We start from the raw sequence: 18,631 nt of genomic DNA, 5'->3' as shown, positions 1-18,631 counted from the left end.
GCGGCTCCTCGCTGAAATGGGCGCCCAGGCGGAGCAGAGGCACACTGAGCTCATGGCTGCAGTGGCAAGGATGCCCGAATCCATTGAGTCACTGGCAAGGAGTGTCCAGGACTTCGGTGCAGCACAGGCAAGGAGTCTGCAGGACTTCGGTGCAGCACTGGCAAGGAGTCTGCAGGACTTTGGTGCCGCACAGGCGGCTTCCACGCAAGTGCTTAGTGGTGCAATGCAGTCAGTGGCTGGTCTGATGCAGACACAGATTGAGGCCACACGAGCACTGACTGCTGCCACCCTTGCCGCATCGGGAACGAATTGCTGGGGCCCTCGCCACGCCGCAGAAGGCCAGCAGTCTGTGCTTCAGCAGATTGCTCCACATGCTGCAGTGCTGCCCCGTGGGAGTGCCAGTGTATCGTCCGACCAGGGAGTGCCTGCCCTCTGTCAGGATGGCAGCATTCCTGCTGCCAACACTGTCACTTCTCCACTGCAGCTGCCACCACCCGTAGGACAGACTGCTGCCGCCCATGCAGAGTTGGAGCAGTCAGCAGCCGAGCCCTCCAGGCCCAGAGCTGGTCCAGGCCGTCCCCCAAGGGCATCTGCCGACTCAGTTTCTGACACTCAGCAGCCTTCCCCCAGCCTTGCTGCAGCCACTGGGGTCCCATTGCGGAGGAGCTGCAGGGTGGGAAGGGGCCAATCTCGCAAGCGAAGCAGATCACCCTCGAAGGGCAAAAAGTAGGAGGTGTGGCAAAATGCTGTTAATTTTTTTACTGAAGGCCGAGGATCGTGGTCATTTTTTGGTTACTCTTTTGTTCATTGTCTCCAGGTTGTGAGAGCCAGTTATGTGTCTGACTGCTTTTTTGGGGGTTTCTCTCTATTACTTTGTCATGCGGGAAGGGCACACAGTTTGTTAAATAAAGAAGTGTCTTTATTCAGATTGTGCATGTTTGCTCTTTGAATTTTTGTTGCCTTGACCGGCTCAGGGTTTGCGGAACCGTTCCATTCATGTTCTTTCAATTGCACAAGCCATTCCTTCAGAGGGGGCCTAGAACCGACTTGCAATAAGCCGCTGACGGACAGCCCTTGCACTTTGTGCCTCCCTCCCGTCTTGGTGCTCCTCCTCCTCCTCCTCCTCTGCTGGTGCTCCAATGTCTGCTGGCAGTAGCTGAGTCCTGAGGATTGCCAGGTTGTGCAGCATGCAGCACACTACAATGAAATGGGAGACTCGCTCAGGCGAGTACGGAAGGGCTCCCCCGGAATGGTCCAGACAGCAGAACCGTTGCTTTAGCACGCCGATTGTGTGCTCAATGATGTTCCTGGTCGCTTGATGGCTCTCATTGTATCGTTCTTCAGCAGGGGTGCTGGGCACACGGAGCGGGGTCATCAGCCAGGTGCACAGAGGATAGCCCTTGTCCCCGAGAAGCCAGACTCCTGGGTGAGCCGGGGCTTCGAAAAGGTCTGCCACAGAAGTCTGGCGCAGGATGAAGGCATCGTGGCTGCTGCCTGGAAAGCGGGCATTGACAGCTAGTATCAGCTGTCTGTGGTCACACACCAACTGCACGTTCAACGAATGGAACCCCTTCCGGTTGCGGTAATCCTCGACATTCTCTTGCGGCGCCCGCAAAGCCACATGTGTGCAGTCAATGGCGCCCTGGACTATGGGGAAGCCCGCTATTCTTGCAAATCCCATTGCGCGCTCTTGCTGCTTGTCCAGGGTCATGGGGAAGGAAATGTACTGACGTCTCCTTTTAAAGAGGGCATTCATGACTTGGTGGATGCAGCAATGCACCGCGAACTGGGAGACATTGGCAAGGTCCCCAGTAGCGGATTGGAAGGAGCCGGTGGCATAGAAGTTGAGAGCCACTGTCACCTTCACTGCCACCGACAGAGATGTCCTGCTCCTCAGTTGAGGCTGCAGATCTGGCTGAAGCAGGTGGCAGAGCTCAGTGACCACCTCCCTGCTGAATCAAAGCCTCCGAATACACTGCTCCTCAGACATGTTGAGGTAGGAGAACTGTTGGTGGAATACAATGGGACGGTAAGGCCTCCTGTGCCGACGCCTGTTGGCCCTCCTCCGTCTCATCATGATTGGCACACTCTCTCGGCATCTCTGAGTCCTCTCAATGCAATGGAGAAACCCAACGTTTCCACCCATTGCAGCCCCCATAGTATGTGGCCACTCAAGGTTATGGCACTGAAAAATCAATCCAACTGCAAAGTTCTGGGCCGAAGCCAGAAGTACGTGTGCGAGCGCTGACTCAATGCAGAAAGCTCTCTCCCTTTGTTTCTCTGCAAATCTCTCTCTCTCTCACAGAAGGAAAGGTCCAAAAATGGCTACCACTAAGAAGCCAGGAAGAGCCCCCTTTAAATAGCGCCCCCCCACCCCACAGCGACTGGGAACCGTTCCAGTCAACCAGTCGCTGGGAGCGCCAGGCGGAAAGGAGGGGGGCACCACTGAATTTCCGGTTCGGGGCGCCCCAAGGGCGTTGCACCATGAAATGACGTCAGGATCTGCGCGCGCAGCTGAGCGGGCGTTGCGGTTTTGCGCCACCGCTAAATGTCCGCTCAATGTCGCGAGAGGCGCAGGTCTCGCCGTGCCCGGGCGCTAACCGCTCCGCGCCCGGGCGGTAGCCGCTTCGCTCCTCACTTATCGCCCTCTTAAGGTGCTAACGGGTGGCGCAAACAACTGAATTTCTCCCCCAATGTCTTTGTGTGAGGTGATACATTTTGGCAAAATAAATAACAGCAGTACTTCTACCCTGAATGGAAGTAGGTTTGGTGTTGTTGAAGAGCAGAGGGTTTTGAGAGTATTGATTAAAAGGACATTAAAGGCAGCACCTCAGGTTGATAAGGCTGTAAAAGAAAGCTAATAGTATTCTAGGTTGTATCACTAAAGGTATAAAATATAAAAGCCAAAAATATTGGGCTGCACACTGCAGGAAATATACAGTATTGAGGCTTTAAAGAGGATGCAATGCAGATTCACTAGGATGCTGCCTAGTACAGTATGAGGAAATATGAAGAAAGGCTCAAGAAATTTGTTTATTTTTCATTTGAATAACGCAGATTATGGGGCAATATTAGAGTCATAGAGTCATAGAGTTTTACAGCACAGAAAGAGGCCCTTCGGCCCATCGTGTCTGCGCCGCCCATCCATCCCTGTCCAGTCTAATCCCATTTTCCAGCATTTGGTCCATAGCCTTGTATGCATTGGCATTCCAAGTGCTCATCCAAATGCTTCTTGAATGTTGTGAGGGATCCTGCCTCTACCACCCTTTTGGGCATTGAGTTCCACATTCCAACCACCCTCTGGGTGAAAAAGTTCCTCCCCAAATCCCCTCTAAATCTCCTGCCCCTTACCCTGAATCTATGCCCCCTTGTTATTGACCCCCCTACTAAGGGGAAAAGTTCCTCTTTGTCTACCCTATCTATGCCCCTCATCATTTTGTATACCTCAATCAGGTCCCCCCTCAGCCTTCTTTGCTCCAAGGAAAACAACCCCAGCCTGTTTAGTCTTTCTTCATAGCTGAGGCGCTCCATCCCAGGTAACATCCTGGTGAATCTTCTCTGCACCCTCTCCAAAGCAATCACATCCTTCCTATAGTGAGGCGACCAGAACTGCACACAGTACTCCAGCTGTGGCCTCACCAGCGTTTTGTACAGCTCCATCATAACCTCCCTGCTCTTATATTCTATGCCTCGGCTAATGAAGGCAAGTATCCCATATGCCTTTTTAAGCACCTTATCTACCTGTTCCGCTGCCTTCAGGGATCTATGTACATGTACACCAAGGTCCCTCTGACCTTCCTAGGGTCCTACATTGTGTATTCCCTTGCCTTATTTGTCCGTCCAAAATGCATCACCTCGCACTTTTCAGGGTTAAATTCCATTTGCCACTTTTCCGCCCATCTGACCAACCCGTTTATATCGTCCTGTAGCCTGAGGCTTTCCTCCTCGCAATTGACCACCCCACCAATTTTCGTGTCATCTGCGAACTTGCTGATCATACCTTTTACATTCTCATCCAAATCATTTATGTAGATCACAAACAACAAGGGACCCAGCACCGATCCCTGAGGTACCCCACTGGACACAGGCTTCCACTCACAAAAGCAACCTTCGACCATCACCCTCTGCCTCCTGCCACTCAGCCAGTTTAGGATCCAACGCGCCAAGGCACCCTGGATCCCATGGGCTCTTACCTTCTTGACCAGTCTCCTATGCGGGACTTTGTCAAAGGCTTTACTGAAGTCCATGTAAACCACATCCACAGCATTTCCCTCATCCACCCCCCTAGTCACCCCCTCGAAAAATTCAATCAGATTTGTCAGACATGATTTACCCTTGACAAAGCCATGCTGACTATCCCCGATTAATCCTTGCCTCTCCAAGTGGAGACTAATTTTGTCCCTCAGAGTTTTTTCCAATAATTTCCCTACCACAGATGTTAGGCTCACTGGCCTGTAATTCCCTGGTTTATCCCTGCTACCCATCTTGTATAATGGTACTACATTAGCTGTTCTCCAGTCCTCTGGTACATCCCCTGTGGCCAGAGAGGTTCTGAAAATTTGTGTCAGAGCCCCTGCAATCTCCTCCTTTGCCTCCCACAGCAGCCTGGGATACATCTCGTCCGGGCCTGGGGATTTATCCACTTTTTGGCCTGCTAAAACCGCTAGCACCTCCTCCCTCTCGATGCTAATATGTTCAAGTATGTCACAGTCCCCTTGCCCGATTTCTATGTCTGCATCGTCTTTCTCCATAGTGAACACAGATGCAAAAAATTCATTTAAAACCCCGCCTACATCATCTGGCTCTACACACAGATTGCCACTTTGGTCCCTAATGGGCCCTACCCTTTCCCTGGTTATCCTCTTGCCCTTAATATACTTATAAAACATCTTAGGATTTTCCTTTATTTTGCTCGCCAGTGTTATTTCATGGCCCCTCCTCGCCCTCCTAATTTCTTTTTTAAGTATGCCCCTGCACTTTTTATACTCCTCTAGGGCTTCTTCCATCTTTAGTCTTTTGTAACTGCCAAAAGCCCCCCTTTTATTTCTAATGCATTTTTGTATATCCCTTGTCATCCAAGGTTCCCTTTGCTTGTTGGTCCCACCCTTGACCATTACAGGAACATGTTGGCGCTGTACTCTCTCTATTTCCCTCCTGAAAGTCTCCCACTGTTTTGATGTGGATTTTCCTATAAGTAGCTGCTCCCAGTCCACTTTGGCCAGATCCTGCCTTATCATATTAAAATCGGCCTTCCCCCAATTTAGAACCCTTATTTCCGGGCCGTCTTTGTCTTTTTCCATGACCACCTTAAATCTCACCGAATTATGGTCACTGTCGCCAAAATGCTCTCCTACTGATACTTCCACTACTTGCCCGGCTACATTCCCCAGAATTAGGTCCAGTACCGCCCCCTCTCTTGTAGGACTTTCTACATGTTGGCTCAAAAAGCTCTCCTGGATGCACTTTAAGAATTCTGCACCCTCTAAGCCTTTCACACTCTGACTATCCCAATTTATATTGGGGAAGTTGAAATCCCCCACTATTATTACCCTATTATTTTCGCACTTCTCTGAGATTTGCCTACATATCTGTTCCTCTATCTCCCCCTGACTGTTTGGGGGCCTATAGTACACTCCCAGCAAAGTGCTTGCCCCCTTTTTGTTTTTAAGTTCTACCCATATGGCATCATTAGAGGAACCCGCTAATATATCGTCCCTCCTTACAGCAGTAATTGACTCCTTAATTAATATTGCAACACCCCCTCCCCTTTTACACCCCCCTCTGTCTCGCCTGAAGATTCTATACCCCGGAATATTGAGCTGCCAGTCCTGACCCTCCCTCAACCATGTCTCCGTGATAGCAACAATATCGTACTCCCATGTGTTCAACAACAACTTCAGTTCATCTACCTTATTTGCAAGACTCCTTGCATTAAAATAAATATTATAGAAATGTTTTAAACTATGGAAGGATGGGACAAGGTAAATAGAAACTTACTGTTTCTAGTATTTGATGGATTAAGAACAAGGAGCCACAGATACAAGATTACATGTAAGAGATTTAGAACAGAGGGCAGGAGGGACTTCTTTACACAGAGAGTTGTGAAGATGTGAAATTCACTTCAGGGTTAGTGTTTGAGGCAGAAGCTATGTCAACATTCAAGGTTAGATTGGATTGGAGGATGAAGAAAAAATGGTTGAAGGGATATGAGTACATGGTGGGTAAATGCGATTAGAGTTATTTGCTCCTGTGGTGGGTAAACATGGACTGGTTGGGCCAAATGATCTGTTTCCCTGTTGTAACATCCACATATTTCTATGCGTTAGGTGCCTTAATAATGCCTTAAAGCAGAAGGCCCAAAACTGGACACAAGATTCTAACTTTGGCCCAATAATGACTATAGATTTAGCATTAATACCACTTTGATTTTGTATCAGCTTTGGCTCAGTGTAGCGCTCTCAACTGAGTCAGAAGATTATGGGTTCAAACCCTACTCCCGAGACTTAAGCACATAATGTAGCCTAACATTACAGTGCAGTACGGTGGTGTTGTCTTTTAGACGAGATGTTAAACTAAAGCCCTGTATGTCTACTTAAGTGGATGTACAAGATCCCATGGCACTATTTGAAGAGCAGGGAGTGTCCGAGCCAACATATACCTCTCAACCAACATCACCAAAATGTAATTTATCTCATTCTTATTTGTGGGATCTTGTTGTGTGCAAATTGGCTGCTGCATTTGTCTACAGTATAATAGTGATTACACTTCAAAAGTGGCTCATTGGCTGTAAAGCGCTTTGAGATGTACTGAGGACATGAAAGGTGTTATATATATGCAAGTTCTTTCTCCCTTTGACCAAAAAAAGGAACACATATAGGGTATAAGTTTGCAGCTGGTGTTGTATTTCCCTTTTATTTTCTGGTTCATGTTCTCCCTTCCCTCTTCTCCTCTCCTGAAGGCACTGACTCCTTTACAGATTCAGACAACAGTCCCCCTCTGGTAGCTGGTCCAAGCAGCCATTAATTGTGAGTGTCAGCAGGCTATTCAACAATGGGAGCCTCACAGCACAGCTTAATCCTGTGTGCTCATGGTGTCTATGCATGCACACTTGCAGCAGAAGTTAAAGGGTAGCAATTAGGAGCAGGGACTTTGGCCAATTTCCCTCTCCCCAGCCCAGAGGTACTGCAATCAGTGGTTGCGCCCCGCACCATGCTCCAAATGGTGCCTTTCCTGGGATCAACTGACTCAGCACAAACTCTGGATCCAACATGGGACATTTCTGGTCTACACTGATCAGAGGTGGTGACCTACCTACTTCCACTGCTGAAAATCGAAAGGCAAGATCAACTGCAGAAGCAGGTGAGCGACGGGGCTTCTCCCAGTAAGTGTTTGTAATTATTTCTCCCGCCTCGCTGCCCAGCTGTCCATTATACAGGTCTATTTATTTTCTAAACAGGGTGAGCAAGGAGCCCCGCCGGGGCACTCCAGCCACACAAGGCCATTACCTGGAGCCGCCGAGATCGGGGGGTCTGTGCCTGGAGCTGGAGGGCGCCGCCTGAAACCACCGCTTCGCCAAATGTTTACAGTAGCAACTGCCGGAATGTCACCATAGCAACGGCCAAACGGTGACCCTGGCGACCAGAACGTGACAATCCCGCCCCCCGCCGGTCACATGATCCACCCCAGCCTGGCGGGTGCCGGGCCCGACAGCTGTGTCAGAGAGAGCAGCAAGCCGTGCTGCACACCTCAACTGGCTTCTCTCTTCTCAGCTGTTGATTGTTTACAGCGCTTTCTATTTTTGTTTCAAATTTCCACCATTTGCAGTATTTTGCTTTTTTGGAAAGATTATTGTTTGTTTTGGGCTAAGCCAGAAACTATGCTCATTTTGACAAAAGGTCATCGACCTGAACGGCCCCGATTTTCTGGCAGCCGTCGGGCGGAGGCCGAAAATCGCCGAAATAGGCGGGTCGCGACCCCCCATTCCCCGCCCCGTCTGACTTTCGGACCGCCGTTTCTCTGTGACCCGCTTCAGTCCCGCCCGCCGCCGCTGGCTGGACTGGCCGTCGGGACCCTAATCAGCAATTATTGGCATGTTTAATGCCATTTTAGGGTGCCCTTGTTATTTTCAGGGGTTCCCCACGCTAAACACGCCTGCGGGGAACCCCGCTGATGAAACCTGGGGTGAAGCTTGCCGGCTTGCTTGCTCTCAGCTGCAGGTCATTCGGGAAAGCTGCGATTTAAAGTGACAACATTTGTATGTTGAAGGACCTTGTTGTTGCAGGCTTGGGGCTACTTCTTCAAGGCTTAGGCACAGCTGTGGAAGGTTGAAGCCTCACACACTTCTCCAATGTGATCTCCTGGGAAGCCCCTCTCGCCACCCTCACTCAGCGCTTCCTCAGCGGAGGCATCAACCAGAAGGATGGGACGCCTTTTTTTCCTTCCCTTCTTGCCATTGAGGATCTCCAGCAGCAGAGGCGGCAGCAGCAGAACCAGGAGCAGCAGGATGAGCACCAGGAGCACCAGGCTGCTGCTCAATCACCTGAAGCTGCACAGGCCAGAAGGGGCCAGCGCTTGGAAGTGGCTTGAGAGCACCTTGCTGCACTTTAGGGGGCCATGGGGATCTGTATCTGCACTGGCAGTCCTACTCAGAAGGACTTCCATGAAGGTCTGGTTTCTCTGTTCAATAGATGGCCAACACTCCTCAAGAGCAGGCCCGGGCGTTGGGCTGAAGATTGTCGGACAGGAGGAATGATGGAAATGGAATGGCGGCGCGCATAGACGCAGCGGCTTTGCTTCTCCCAGGACGGTGCTATTTACGTTTAATGTTAATGTTATTTGTACTGGACTCATGGGAGCTTGCAAGATCACATTTCGTTGTTCATGTACTTGTGCATTGTACAATGACAATAAAGTTGAATTATTATTATTATTATTAGATGCCATTCTCTTATGAGCACTCACCATGTTTTCCGTACCCTGGCGAGTTATCTCCTCCATGGAGGTTGCCAACCTTTCCATGGTGATGCGTTCATGCACCAATGACTCCACAAAGGCTCTGCTCATGGTCGCTATGGACTCCTCCATTCGCTCCACACTCGCAGCGACCCTGGAGACAAAACCTGCCAGAGACTCCTGCATCTGTGCATGGAGATCCATCACCTCTTCTCTTGCGGATGGACCCAGAGGCAGAGGGTCGACATGCAGCGCAGCTGAGCTGAGCTGGCAGAGTCCTGCGCCCTCCGACGAGGGCTCTCCACTGCTGTCCCTGTCTCCAGAATCTGCTGAGGCTCACTTGTGAGCTGTGAAACACCAGGTGACAACACTACTCTATGTCCCGAAGGTCCCCCCGAGGTGTGAGTGTCTGCGCTGGTGCTGGGTGCGCTTACTTCTGCTGACGCTGCACCCTCAGAGGTTGGAGCTTCATCTGAGGAGTCTGGCTGCACAGCCTCTTCCTCCTCCACAGTGGGGACGGGGGCTCTGGATGGTCCTGTGGGGGAGTAGAGGAAGGAGTTAGAGATGTGATGCCAAGGTTACATGCACATTCGAGTTGACATCTGCTGATACCTGCATCCATGCAGCCTTGGTCTCAGTGGGAGGCCTCTTCCTGCCTGACCTAGGGAAGAGGACCTCCCTGTGGGCCCTAACCCCATCCAATAATGCCTGCAGTGAAGCTTCGTCGAATTTGGAGGCAGCTCAGGGTCTGGCACTGGCCACAGTTGCTGCAGGCTCCTCTGCCATCCTGTATGGTTCGTTTGGAAGCCAACAGAGGAAGCAATGCTTGCTGTGGACCTTGAAAACACCATGAATGATGACATCATACTGTGGGGCTTCCTGACTGGAAATGGACAATTAGCAAGGCTGTCCACACGCTGGAAATTAATTGGCCACTTGAGGGAAAATTGCGTGCAGCTGGCTGACCCATTTTTTTGTGTGTCAGAACCCCACATTCGGGGAATCCGACCATTTCCCACACAATCCACAAAATCGGGCCCGTTATCGCTGTTTCTCTCTCTCTTTCCACAGATGCTGCCTGACCTGCTGAGTGTTTCCAGAATTTTCTGTTTTTATTTAAAATTTCCAGCATCTGCGGTATTTTGCCTCTGCGCATTTTTCAACGTTTAGGTATAAATGTCACATGAGGCATACTCAGTAAAATAAACACCAGTGGCAATAATGGTAACATTCTTTCACTAATAAACTGCCACAGCAAATTTTTCGGAATTTATAGAGGCCCAGATTTTGCGGTCAGCTGCGAAGGAACAGCGCTCGCCACTCGCCTCATTGACAGCTGCCCACAAAGTTTTTGCGGGCTTTAGAGCGTAGACGTGCTGTAATCTGGTGTCTGATCCAGCGTGGCACCCTCTACAGGGCATCTGTGAGCAGGCAAGGAACAGCGAGGCTCTTCAACCAGTCAGATTGAAGAATCCTCACCGAGTCTAAACCAGGAAGTTTAAAGCAGGAAATATAAATTAGATTTAAATGATGTACAGAAAACAAAATAAAGATGGGATTAAGGGAGAGAAATAAAAGAGATGAAAAAAAGCTAAAAAATCTAATGTTTACCTTTTTTTTAGTCCAACACTAATTTTCTTCTGAAGGAATGAGACTCCACATTTGTAAAATTACATTTTCAGGGCCACTGAGGTTGTTCAGCAGTAATTATCAAATATCACTGCGTTAAAATCTCACTTACTCCTGAATGCACCAATCCGAACTTTTTCAGCTGTTTTTAGTGTGAAACTAGTGGGCAAGTTCATGGCATTACAGTCATTTCAATGCCAAGTCTATTGGTGAGGACTGCAACAGTGCATCCTGTGGAGGAGCGGGGCATCTCTGACAGCAACGTCTGGATTTGCACGTTTAACTGTGCGTGTGCAGACACCAGAAAATGCTGTCCAATTTACCCAGTTATAACGGTGAGCACTGTTAGCCTCACCATTATTCTTCTCGCAAAATCCGGCCCATGGTGTTGTTAATGTAAGGAACATCCCAAGATACCTCAGGGATAGGCATAAGGAAAACGCTCGCTCAACCAGCAAGGGGAGGTTAGGTGCACTCTACTGCTCTCACTCTGGTCTTTTTCCCCTTCATCCCATCATTGGCACTAGTCCTCAGCCACCTAAATCCTACTTTCTGTAATTCCCTCCCTAAATCTCTCTGAAAGCTTGGTCAAAGTGATCATTTTTGAGATGGGTTTTAAAGGAGTAGAGGAAGGCTGAGAGGTTTAGGGAGGGAATTCCAGAGAGTAGGAAGACAGTGGAGTGTTTTTTTTTGAGGGGGGGGGGAATTGCAGAAGTAGGGTGGGGCAAGAAATAGGGAATTTAAAGATGAGGACAAGAATTTTAAATGTAATCTGTTGGGGGATGGGGAGTCAATGTAAGTCAGTGAGGATGGGAATGATGGGTGAGCAGGACTTACAGCAGGACAGGATGTATATGGCACAGTGTTGCACAAGTTAGAGGAAAAGAAGCCACCAAGGAGGGTGTTGGAGTAGTTGGGTCTAGAGGTGACAAAGGCATGTATAAGGGTTTCTGCACTGGAGGGACGGAGGTGAGCAGTGTTGTGGAGATGGGAGTAAGTGGTCTTTGTGGTGGAGTGGTACTTTGCGACCCCAATCCCTTACCCTCTCCACCACAAAAACTATTTCCAACTCCAAAATATTGCTCGCCTCCAGCCCTTGTATCACTCATCATCTACAATTCCCTATCCTCTTCTAATCCACCCTTTTCTTTACCTGGCCTTGGAAAAAGCTCTCCCTCCCCATAAATCATTTACAACTACTTTCAACTACCCAACCGCATTGCCTATGGCCTTTCATTTGCATAATACTTCTGTAGCTATTAATTTGCACAACCATTTCCTCACCTTTGATGTCTTTGTCCCCAGCAAAACCTTTACTCTCCCCCATTCCTGATATGCCTCCATCTTCACTCCCTTAGGTCCAAGAGGCACAGCTGTGAGTGTACCTGACACACAACTGGTTTAGCCATCCATCAACAGATCTGGCTGGACCACATCAAGCTCTATCGGGCCTCTCTTCTCCGCAAAAAAAAAACAACCACTATAGAATTGAAAAAGAAAGATAACCCCCATCTTATTTTCTCCACAATCAACTTTCTTCTTAAACCCATCTCCCCTGCTCTCCCCATCCTCACCTCTAACAAGTGCTCATGGACATCTTTGTCATTAAAATTGAGATCATGGCCCAGAAATTCGGTGGCGCCCTGTTTGGGGTGCCAAGCTCGCCTGGGCGCCGGAAGTTCCGCCCTGGAAGGAGCCGATTGCGCCAGCGCGATATTCAGTTTCAGCACCCCAAACGGAAGCGGGGCGCTGCTCGAGGCGCCCTGCGTCCCTCTTGGGGCGCTGAAACTGAATATCGCAGCGCAACGTGCCACAGCGCCACACGCTGCGGCACGGCACGCTGCGGGACTGCAGGCCTTCCTCCCCTTCTTAAAGGGGTGGGGCCTGCACCAGCGCGATCAGAGATCGCGAGTGCCGGCAAAAGAGCCCGGCACCGAGGAGAGGTGCTGGGCTCTTGGGACACAGCCGGCACTGCCTGGGGGGGGCGGGCTCAGGAGGCCGTAGACGGCGGCGCGAGGAGGTGCTGGCAGGTGGCAAAAAAATGGCCGCCCCGCACCTCCCCTTTAATTAGCGCCACTACCGCCGCAGGTCGGCCCCCCTGAACCGGTCGCAAATTGCGACTGGCATTACAGCGGGGGGCGCGACCCAATATCGCGATCGGGGCGGTAGCAGGGCGCTGTGCACACCAATTACGTCATCGGTGGCGGCGCAGCGCTACAGGCTAACTCTGCCATTAGCGCCCCGCTAAATTTCGCGGAGGGCATGGCCAGTGGCGCTAAAGCCACTAAGTGCCCTCTTTGGGCGCTAACTGGTGGTGCAGCCCACCGAATTTCTAGGCCCATATGTTCAGCAGCTTCTCCTCCCCCCATCCACCAAGCCAACTCCCCAAGCTCCTCTCTGCCCTAGCCCTGTGAAAGGGCTAAGATGAGGGGATTAAGGAACAGAGCATATCTCCAACCATATAAGGAATGGTTATGAACAGAAGGAAAGTCTGGTGTAACGTGGCCAAAGTGCACAAACCGTGATTCACTAACTGAGGAATGTACTGAGAGATAATGTATGGGGTCACAAGACCAATGCACACAGGTCACAAGAATTTGCACCTGAAGCCAACTGTTTGATGAAAGAAATGTATACATGTAATGCACCTAATTGCAAACAATAGCCATGACTCAGACCAAAACCTGTATATAAGGCAGGAGATTTTCAGCGATCGGGGAGCATTTGTCCCAGGATGAGTGTCTTCCCTGTTGACTTGTAAATAAAGTTGCTTTACTGAACGAACCTCCGGACTCCGAGTGATTGATTGGGAATAAGGCAGATGTCGACCCTTTATATCAGAGGGTCTGTCTCGGGGAGAAGAAGCTCTCCCGGTTTACCCTTACACCCTGACCCCAGTTCTTTCTCTTATTTCTCTTCCATCTCCCCTTATGCACTCTTCAAGCTCATCTTGTCCATGAGATCCACCTCATGTTCCCTTGATCCCATTCCCACAAAACTGATCACTCAACTTCCCTTCCTGGCTCCTATGCTATCTGACATTGTAAATGGTTCCATCTCCTCAGGCACTGTCCTCTTCCCTTTCAAAATCGGCATCATCAGCCCCTCCTAAAAAAAACACCCACAACGCCTCTGTCCTTGCAAGTTACCTCCTCCTCCGCCCCACATCTCTAATCTAGCTTTCCTCTCCAAAGTCCTTGAACGTGTTGTCACCTCCCAAATGCCTGCCCATCTTTTCAGCAAATTCCTATATGAATCTCTACAGTCAGGTTTCCATCCTTGCCACATCATCAAAACAACCATAAACAAAGTCACAAATAACATCCTCTATGACTATGACTGTAGTGCATTATCCCTCCTCAACCTTTCTACAGCCTTTGACATGGTCAACCACACCATACTCCTCCAACACCTTTCCTCCATTCTCCAACTCAGTGGGACTGCCCTTGGTTGGTTCCACTCTTACCAATCCTACCTTAGCCAGAGCATCTCCAGCAATGGCTTCTCTTCCCACTCCTGCACTACTACTTCCTGAGTTCTCCAAGGATCTATCCTTCACCTTCTTCTCTTCCTCATCTACATGCTACCCATTGGTGTCTTCATCCACTCCTACCTCAGCCCATCTGCAACAGAAAGCCTCATCCATGTCTTTGGCACCTCCAGAATTAACTATTCCAATGCTCTCCTGAACAGGCACCTGGCCTCCCATCCTCCACCCTCCATAAACTTCAACTCATCCAAATTTCTGCTGCCTATGCTCTATTCCACACCAAGTCCCGAGCATCCAGTATTCATGTCCCCTCAAACCTACATAGGCTCCCAATCATCTAAATTTTAAATTTTCTCCTTTTATTTAAACCCTTTCATGGCCTTGCCCTCCCTATCCCTATAACCTCCCCCAGCTTTATAACCTCCCCTCCCCTCCAGAAGACTCTATTCCTCCAATTCTGGTCTTGTGCATTCCCTCCTCCCTCTGCCCCATTTTTGAACCCATGCTCTGGAGTTCTGTGCTTACATCTCTCTGCCTTCAGTTCCTTTGACCCTCCTTAAAACCCACCACTTTTACCCAATCTAATATCTCCTTTAGCTCAGCATCCATTCTTTTCATTACATCTCTGTGAAGCACCATGGGGACATTGTTCTACATTGAAGCTGTTATATAAACGCAAGTTATTGGCCAAGCAGTCTAACAGCAAAGAAGCAGTTGAGGAGTCAAGAGCGGCAGTGGAGAGGTAGAGCTGCCTTTGTTTAGCATACATGCGTGGATGATGTCACCAAGGCGCAGCATGTAGATGAGAAAGAGGAAGGGCCCAAGGATAGATCCTTGAGGGACTCTGAATACGATAGTGCAACACAGCGGAAAGAAGTCATTGATGGTGATGCACTGGCTACGTTTGGATAGGTCAAAATGGAACCATGCAAGAGCAGTCCCACACAGGTTGACAATGGAAGAGAGGTGTTGGAGGAGAATGGTGTGGCCAACTATGTGGAACACTGAAGAGAGGTCAAGAAGGGATAATACAGCACAGCTACAGTCACAGACATCTTAATTCAAGACATTGTTTAGGGTTATTTTACTGCTCTGAGAAAGGTGTAAGTCAGACTGGAGGGATTCAAACAGGGAGCTATGAGATAGATGGGCATGGAGCCGGGAGGTGATGACATGTTCAAGGGCCTTGGAGAAGAAAAAGAGGTTAGAATAAAAGAGGGGCAGTGACTGGCAAGGATGGAAACTTTGAGGTGCGTTTCTTTGAGAAGGGGGTGATAATGGAGCTTTGAAGATAAGGGGGGATGGTGGCTGAGGAGAGGGAACCATTGACAATGTCCGCGAGCAATGGGGCCAGGAATGGGAGGTGGGTGGTTAGGAGTAGGAAAAATCGTAGAGCAAGTGGCAGGAAAAATCGTAGAGCAAGTTATTATCTTAATGGCAAGAAACTGGAAAGTACTGAAGTACAAAGGGATCTGGGGGTCCTGGTGCACGAAACTCAAAAGGTTAGTATGCAGGTGCAGCAAGTGATTAAGAAGGCCAATGGAATGTTGGCTTTCATTGCTAGGGGGTTAGAATATAAAAATAGGGAGGTATTGCTTCAGTTGTACAAGGTATTGGTGAGACCGCACCTGGAATACTGCGTACAGTTTTGGTGTCCATACTTAAGAAAGGACATACTTGCTCTCGAGTCAGTACAAAGAAGGTTCACTCGGTTAATCCCGGGGATGAGGGGATGGACATATGAGGAGAGGTTGAGTAGATTGGGACTCTACTCATTGGAGTTCAGAAGAATGAGAGGCGATCTTATTGAAACATATAAGATTGTGAAGGGGTTGGATCGGGTGGATGCGGGGAGGATGTTCCCGATGATGGGTGAAACTAGAACTAGGGGGCATAGTCTTAGAATAAGGGGCTGCTCTTTCAAAACTGAGATGAGGAGGAACTACTTCACTCAGAGGGTGGTAGGTCCATGTAATATGCTGCCCCAAAAAGCTGTAGAAGCTACAACATTACATAAATTTAAAACAGAAATAGACAGTTTCCTAGAAGTAAAGGGAATTAAGGGTTACGGGGAGCGGACAGGAATTTGGACATGAGTCTAGGTTCGGATCGGTCATGGCCCTGTGGGTAGCGGAGCGGGCCCAGGGGCCGTGTAGCCTGATCCTGCTCCTATTTCGTGCGTCTAATTCTGTTAGATTCAGGAGATGGTTCTGTGATAGTGGATTGGCGGTTAGGATCAGATCAGCCATGATCTTATTGAATGGCAGAGCAGGCTCGAGGGGCCGATTGGCCTACTCCTGCTCTTATTTCTTATGTTCTTATGTTCTTATGAGTGGGAATGGGATTGAGGGAGCAGAAACTGGGTCTCTTAGAGGAGATGAGCTTGGAGAGGGCAGGATTGCTCATTTTTATCACGTCCTAATTGCACAGGAGGCAGAATCATGGGTTAAACACTTGATGGCTAATGTTCCTACCTCATAAAAACACAAAATTAGGTAGGGAAAATTGATTTCTATTCAAAATAAATACTGAAATTTCTAGATAACTCATGCAAGGCTACACTATGTTAAAAATGATGAGGGCTTTTGATAGAGTAAATAGGGTGGAACCGATTCCACTGGCAGGAGAGTCAGGAACCAGAGGACACAAATTAAAGGTAATTGGTAAAAGAACCAGAGGGGAGATGAGGAGAATTTTTTTATGATGCGAGTTATTATGATCTGGAATGCACTGGCTGAAAGGGTGATGGAAGTAGATTCAATAGCAACTTTCAAAAGGGAATTCGATAAATACTTGAAGGGGAAAAAATGCAGGGCTGTAGGGAAAGAGCAGGGATGTGGGACTAATTGGATATCTCTTTCAAGGAGCCGGCACAGGCCCGATTAGCTGAATGGCCTCCTTCTATCTACATCCTTGGAAACAAATCTCAAACATTGCCCAAAGAATATACAGTAGCAGAAACTAAGGTTTATGATCTTTGTAGATGTAATGTGCGCTGCTCTGTATGGGTATTTAGGGTTCATATTTTGTCAATAATAAAAGAAGTGAATTATCAGACATATTACTGTCTCTAGCTTTATGAATCTGTTTAAAGGTTAAAGGATGTATCCAAACAAATTGTGTCTTTGTTTTTCAAAACCAAGCACCATATTAAATAGAATTACAACATAGAAACGTGGAACAGCACCGTGGAACGAGGGGCCATTCAAGTGGGGCGAGTAAAAAGAAATGTTGTAGTGGTAGGGGATAGTATCATTAGGGGGATAGATAGGGTTCTTTGCAGCCGAAAGCGAGAGTCCCGAAGGCTGTGTTGCCTGCCCGGTGCCAGGGTTAAGGACATCTCCTCTGGGCTGGAGAGAAACTTGGAGTGGGAGGGGGAGGATCCAGTTGTCGTGGTCCATGTTGGTGCCAACGACACAGATAGGACAAGGAACGAGGTTCTGCTGAGGGAGTATGAGCAGCTAGGGGCCAAATTAAAAAACAGAACCACAAGGATAATAATCTCTGGATTACTACCTGAGCCACGAGCAAATTTGGCTAGGGTAAATAAAATCAGAGAGTTAAATGCGTGGCTCAAAGACTGGTGTGGGAGAAATGGGTTTTGCTTCTTGGGACACTGGCACCAGTACTGGGACAGGAGAGAGCTGTTCCGTTGGGACGGACTTCACTTGGCCAGTGCTGGGACTAGAATCCTGGTGAATCAAATAACTAGGGTTGTAGAGAGGGCTTTAAACTAATTAGTGGGGGGGAGGTTTCAAGAGAGCGAAAAATAAAAATGTCAGCGGAGAAGGCAATAGAGCAAGGTAGCAGTGGGGGAATTAAAAACCGGAGCATGTCAGGAAGGGACAGAATGTATATAAAGATAAAGGTAAAGTAGTAAAGGGGGTAAAAGCAGGAATAAATTGTCACAAAACATATTTAAAAGTTCTTTATCTGAATGCACACAGCATTCGTAACAAAATAGACGAGTTGACAGTAAAAATAACTACACATGGGTATGATCTGGTGGCCATTACAGAAACATGGCTGCAAGGTGACCATGACTGGGAACTAAACATCCAGGGGTATTTGACAATTAGGAAGGACAGACAAGAAGGAAAGGGAGGTGGGGTGGCTATGTTAATAAAGGATGGAATCACTGCAATAGTGAGAAATGATATTGGGTCAAAAGATCAGGATAGTGAAACAGTTTGGGTGGAGATAAGGAATAATAAGGGGAAAAGGTCACTAGTGGGCGTAGTCTATAGGCCTCCTAACAGTTGCAACTCTGTTGGCCGGAGCATAAATCAGGAAATAGTTGGGGCTTGTAATAAGGGAACAGCTGTAATCATGGGGGATTTTAACTTTCATATTGACTGGATAAATCAAATTGGGCAGGGCAGCCTTGAGGAAGAATTCATAGAGTGCATTAGGGACGGGTTCCTTGAGCAGTATGTTACTGAACCAACCAGGGGGCAGGCAATCTTAGATCGGGTCCTGTGTAATGAGACAGGATTAATAAAAATTGTCCTAGTAAAGGATCCCCTTGGAATGAGTGACCATAACATGGTTGAATTCCAA

The 18,631-nt window shown here is 48.6% G+C and overlaps 1 protein-coding gene across 5 annotated transcripts in view; it reads right to left on the bottom strand.

Annotated features, from left to right (window-relative positions):
* c4h7orf57 (chromosome 4 C7orf57 homolog) overlaps window positions 1-7,635 on the bottom strand; it is a 180,786-nt gene extending 173,151 nt beyond the window's left edge. For 3 of the 5 annotated variants that reach the window (XM_085986333.1, XM_085986332.1, XM_085986331.1), the window contains exon 1: window positions 7,506-7,634. The gene's annotated coding sequence lies outside the window, so the exon portion shown is untranslated. Of the gene's footprint in view, window positions 1-7,505 lie in introns of all 5 variants that reach the window. The other 2 variants (XM_085986334.1, XM_085986335.1) reach the window with 2 other exon arrangements.
* Window positions 7,636-18,631: the final 10,996 nt, after the last annotated feature.

The sequence above is a fragment of the Somniosus microcephalus genome, chromosome 4, assembly GCF_052327205.1.
Source record: "Somniosus microcephalus isolate GS21.2 chromosome 4, FLI_Smic_1.0, whole genome shotgun sequence".
Lineage (NCBI taxonomy): Eukaryota > Metazoa > Chordata > Chondrichthyes > Squaliformes > Somniosidae > Somniosus > Somniosus microcephalus.
This window is presented reverse-complemented; position numbering and strand designations above follow the sequence as displayed.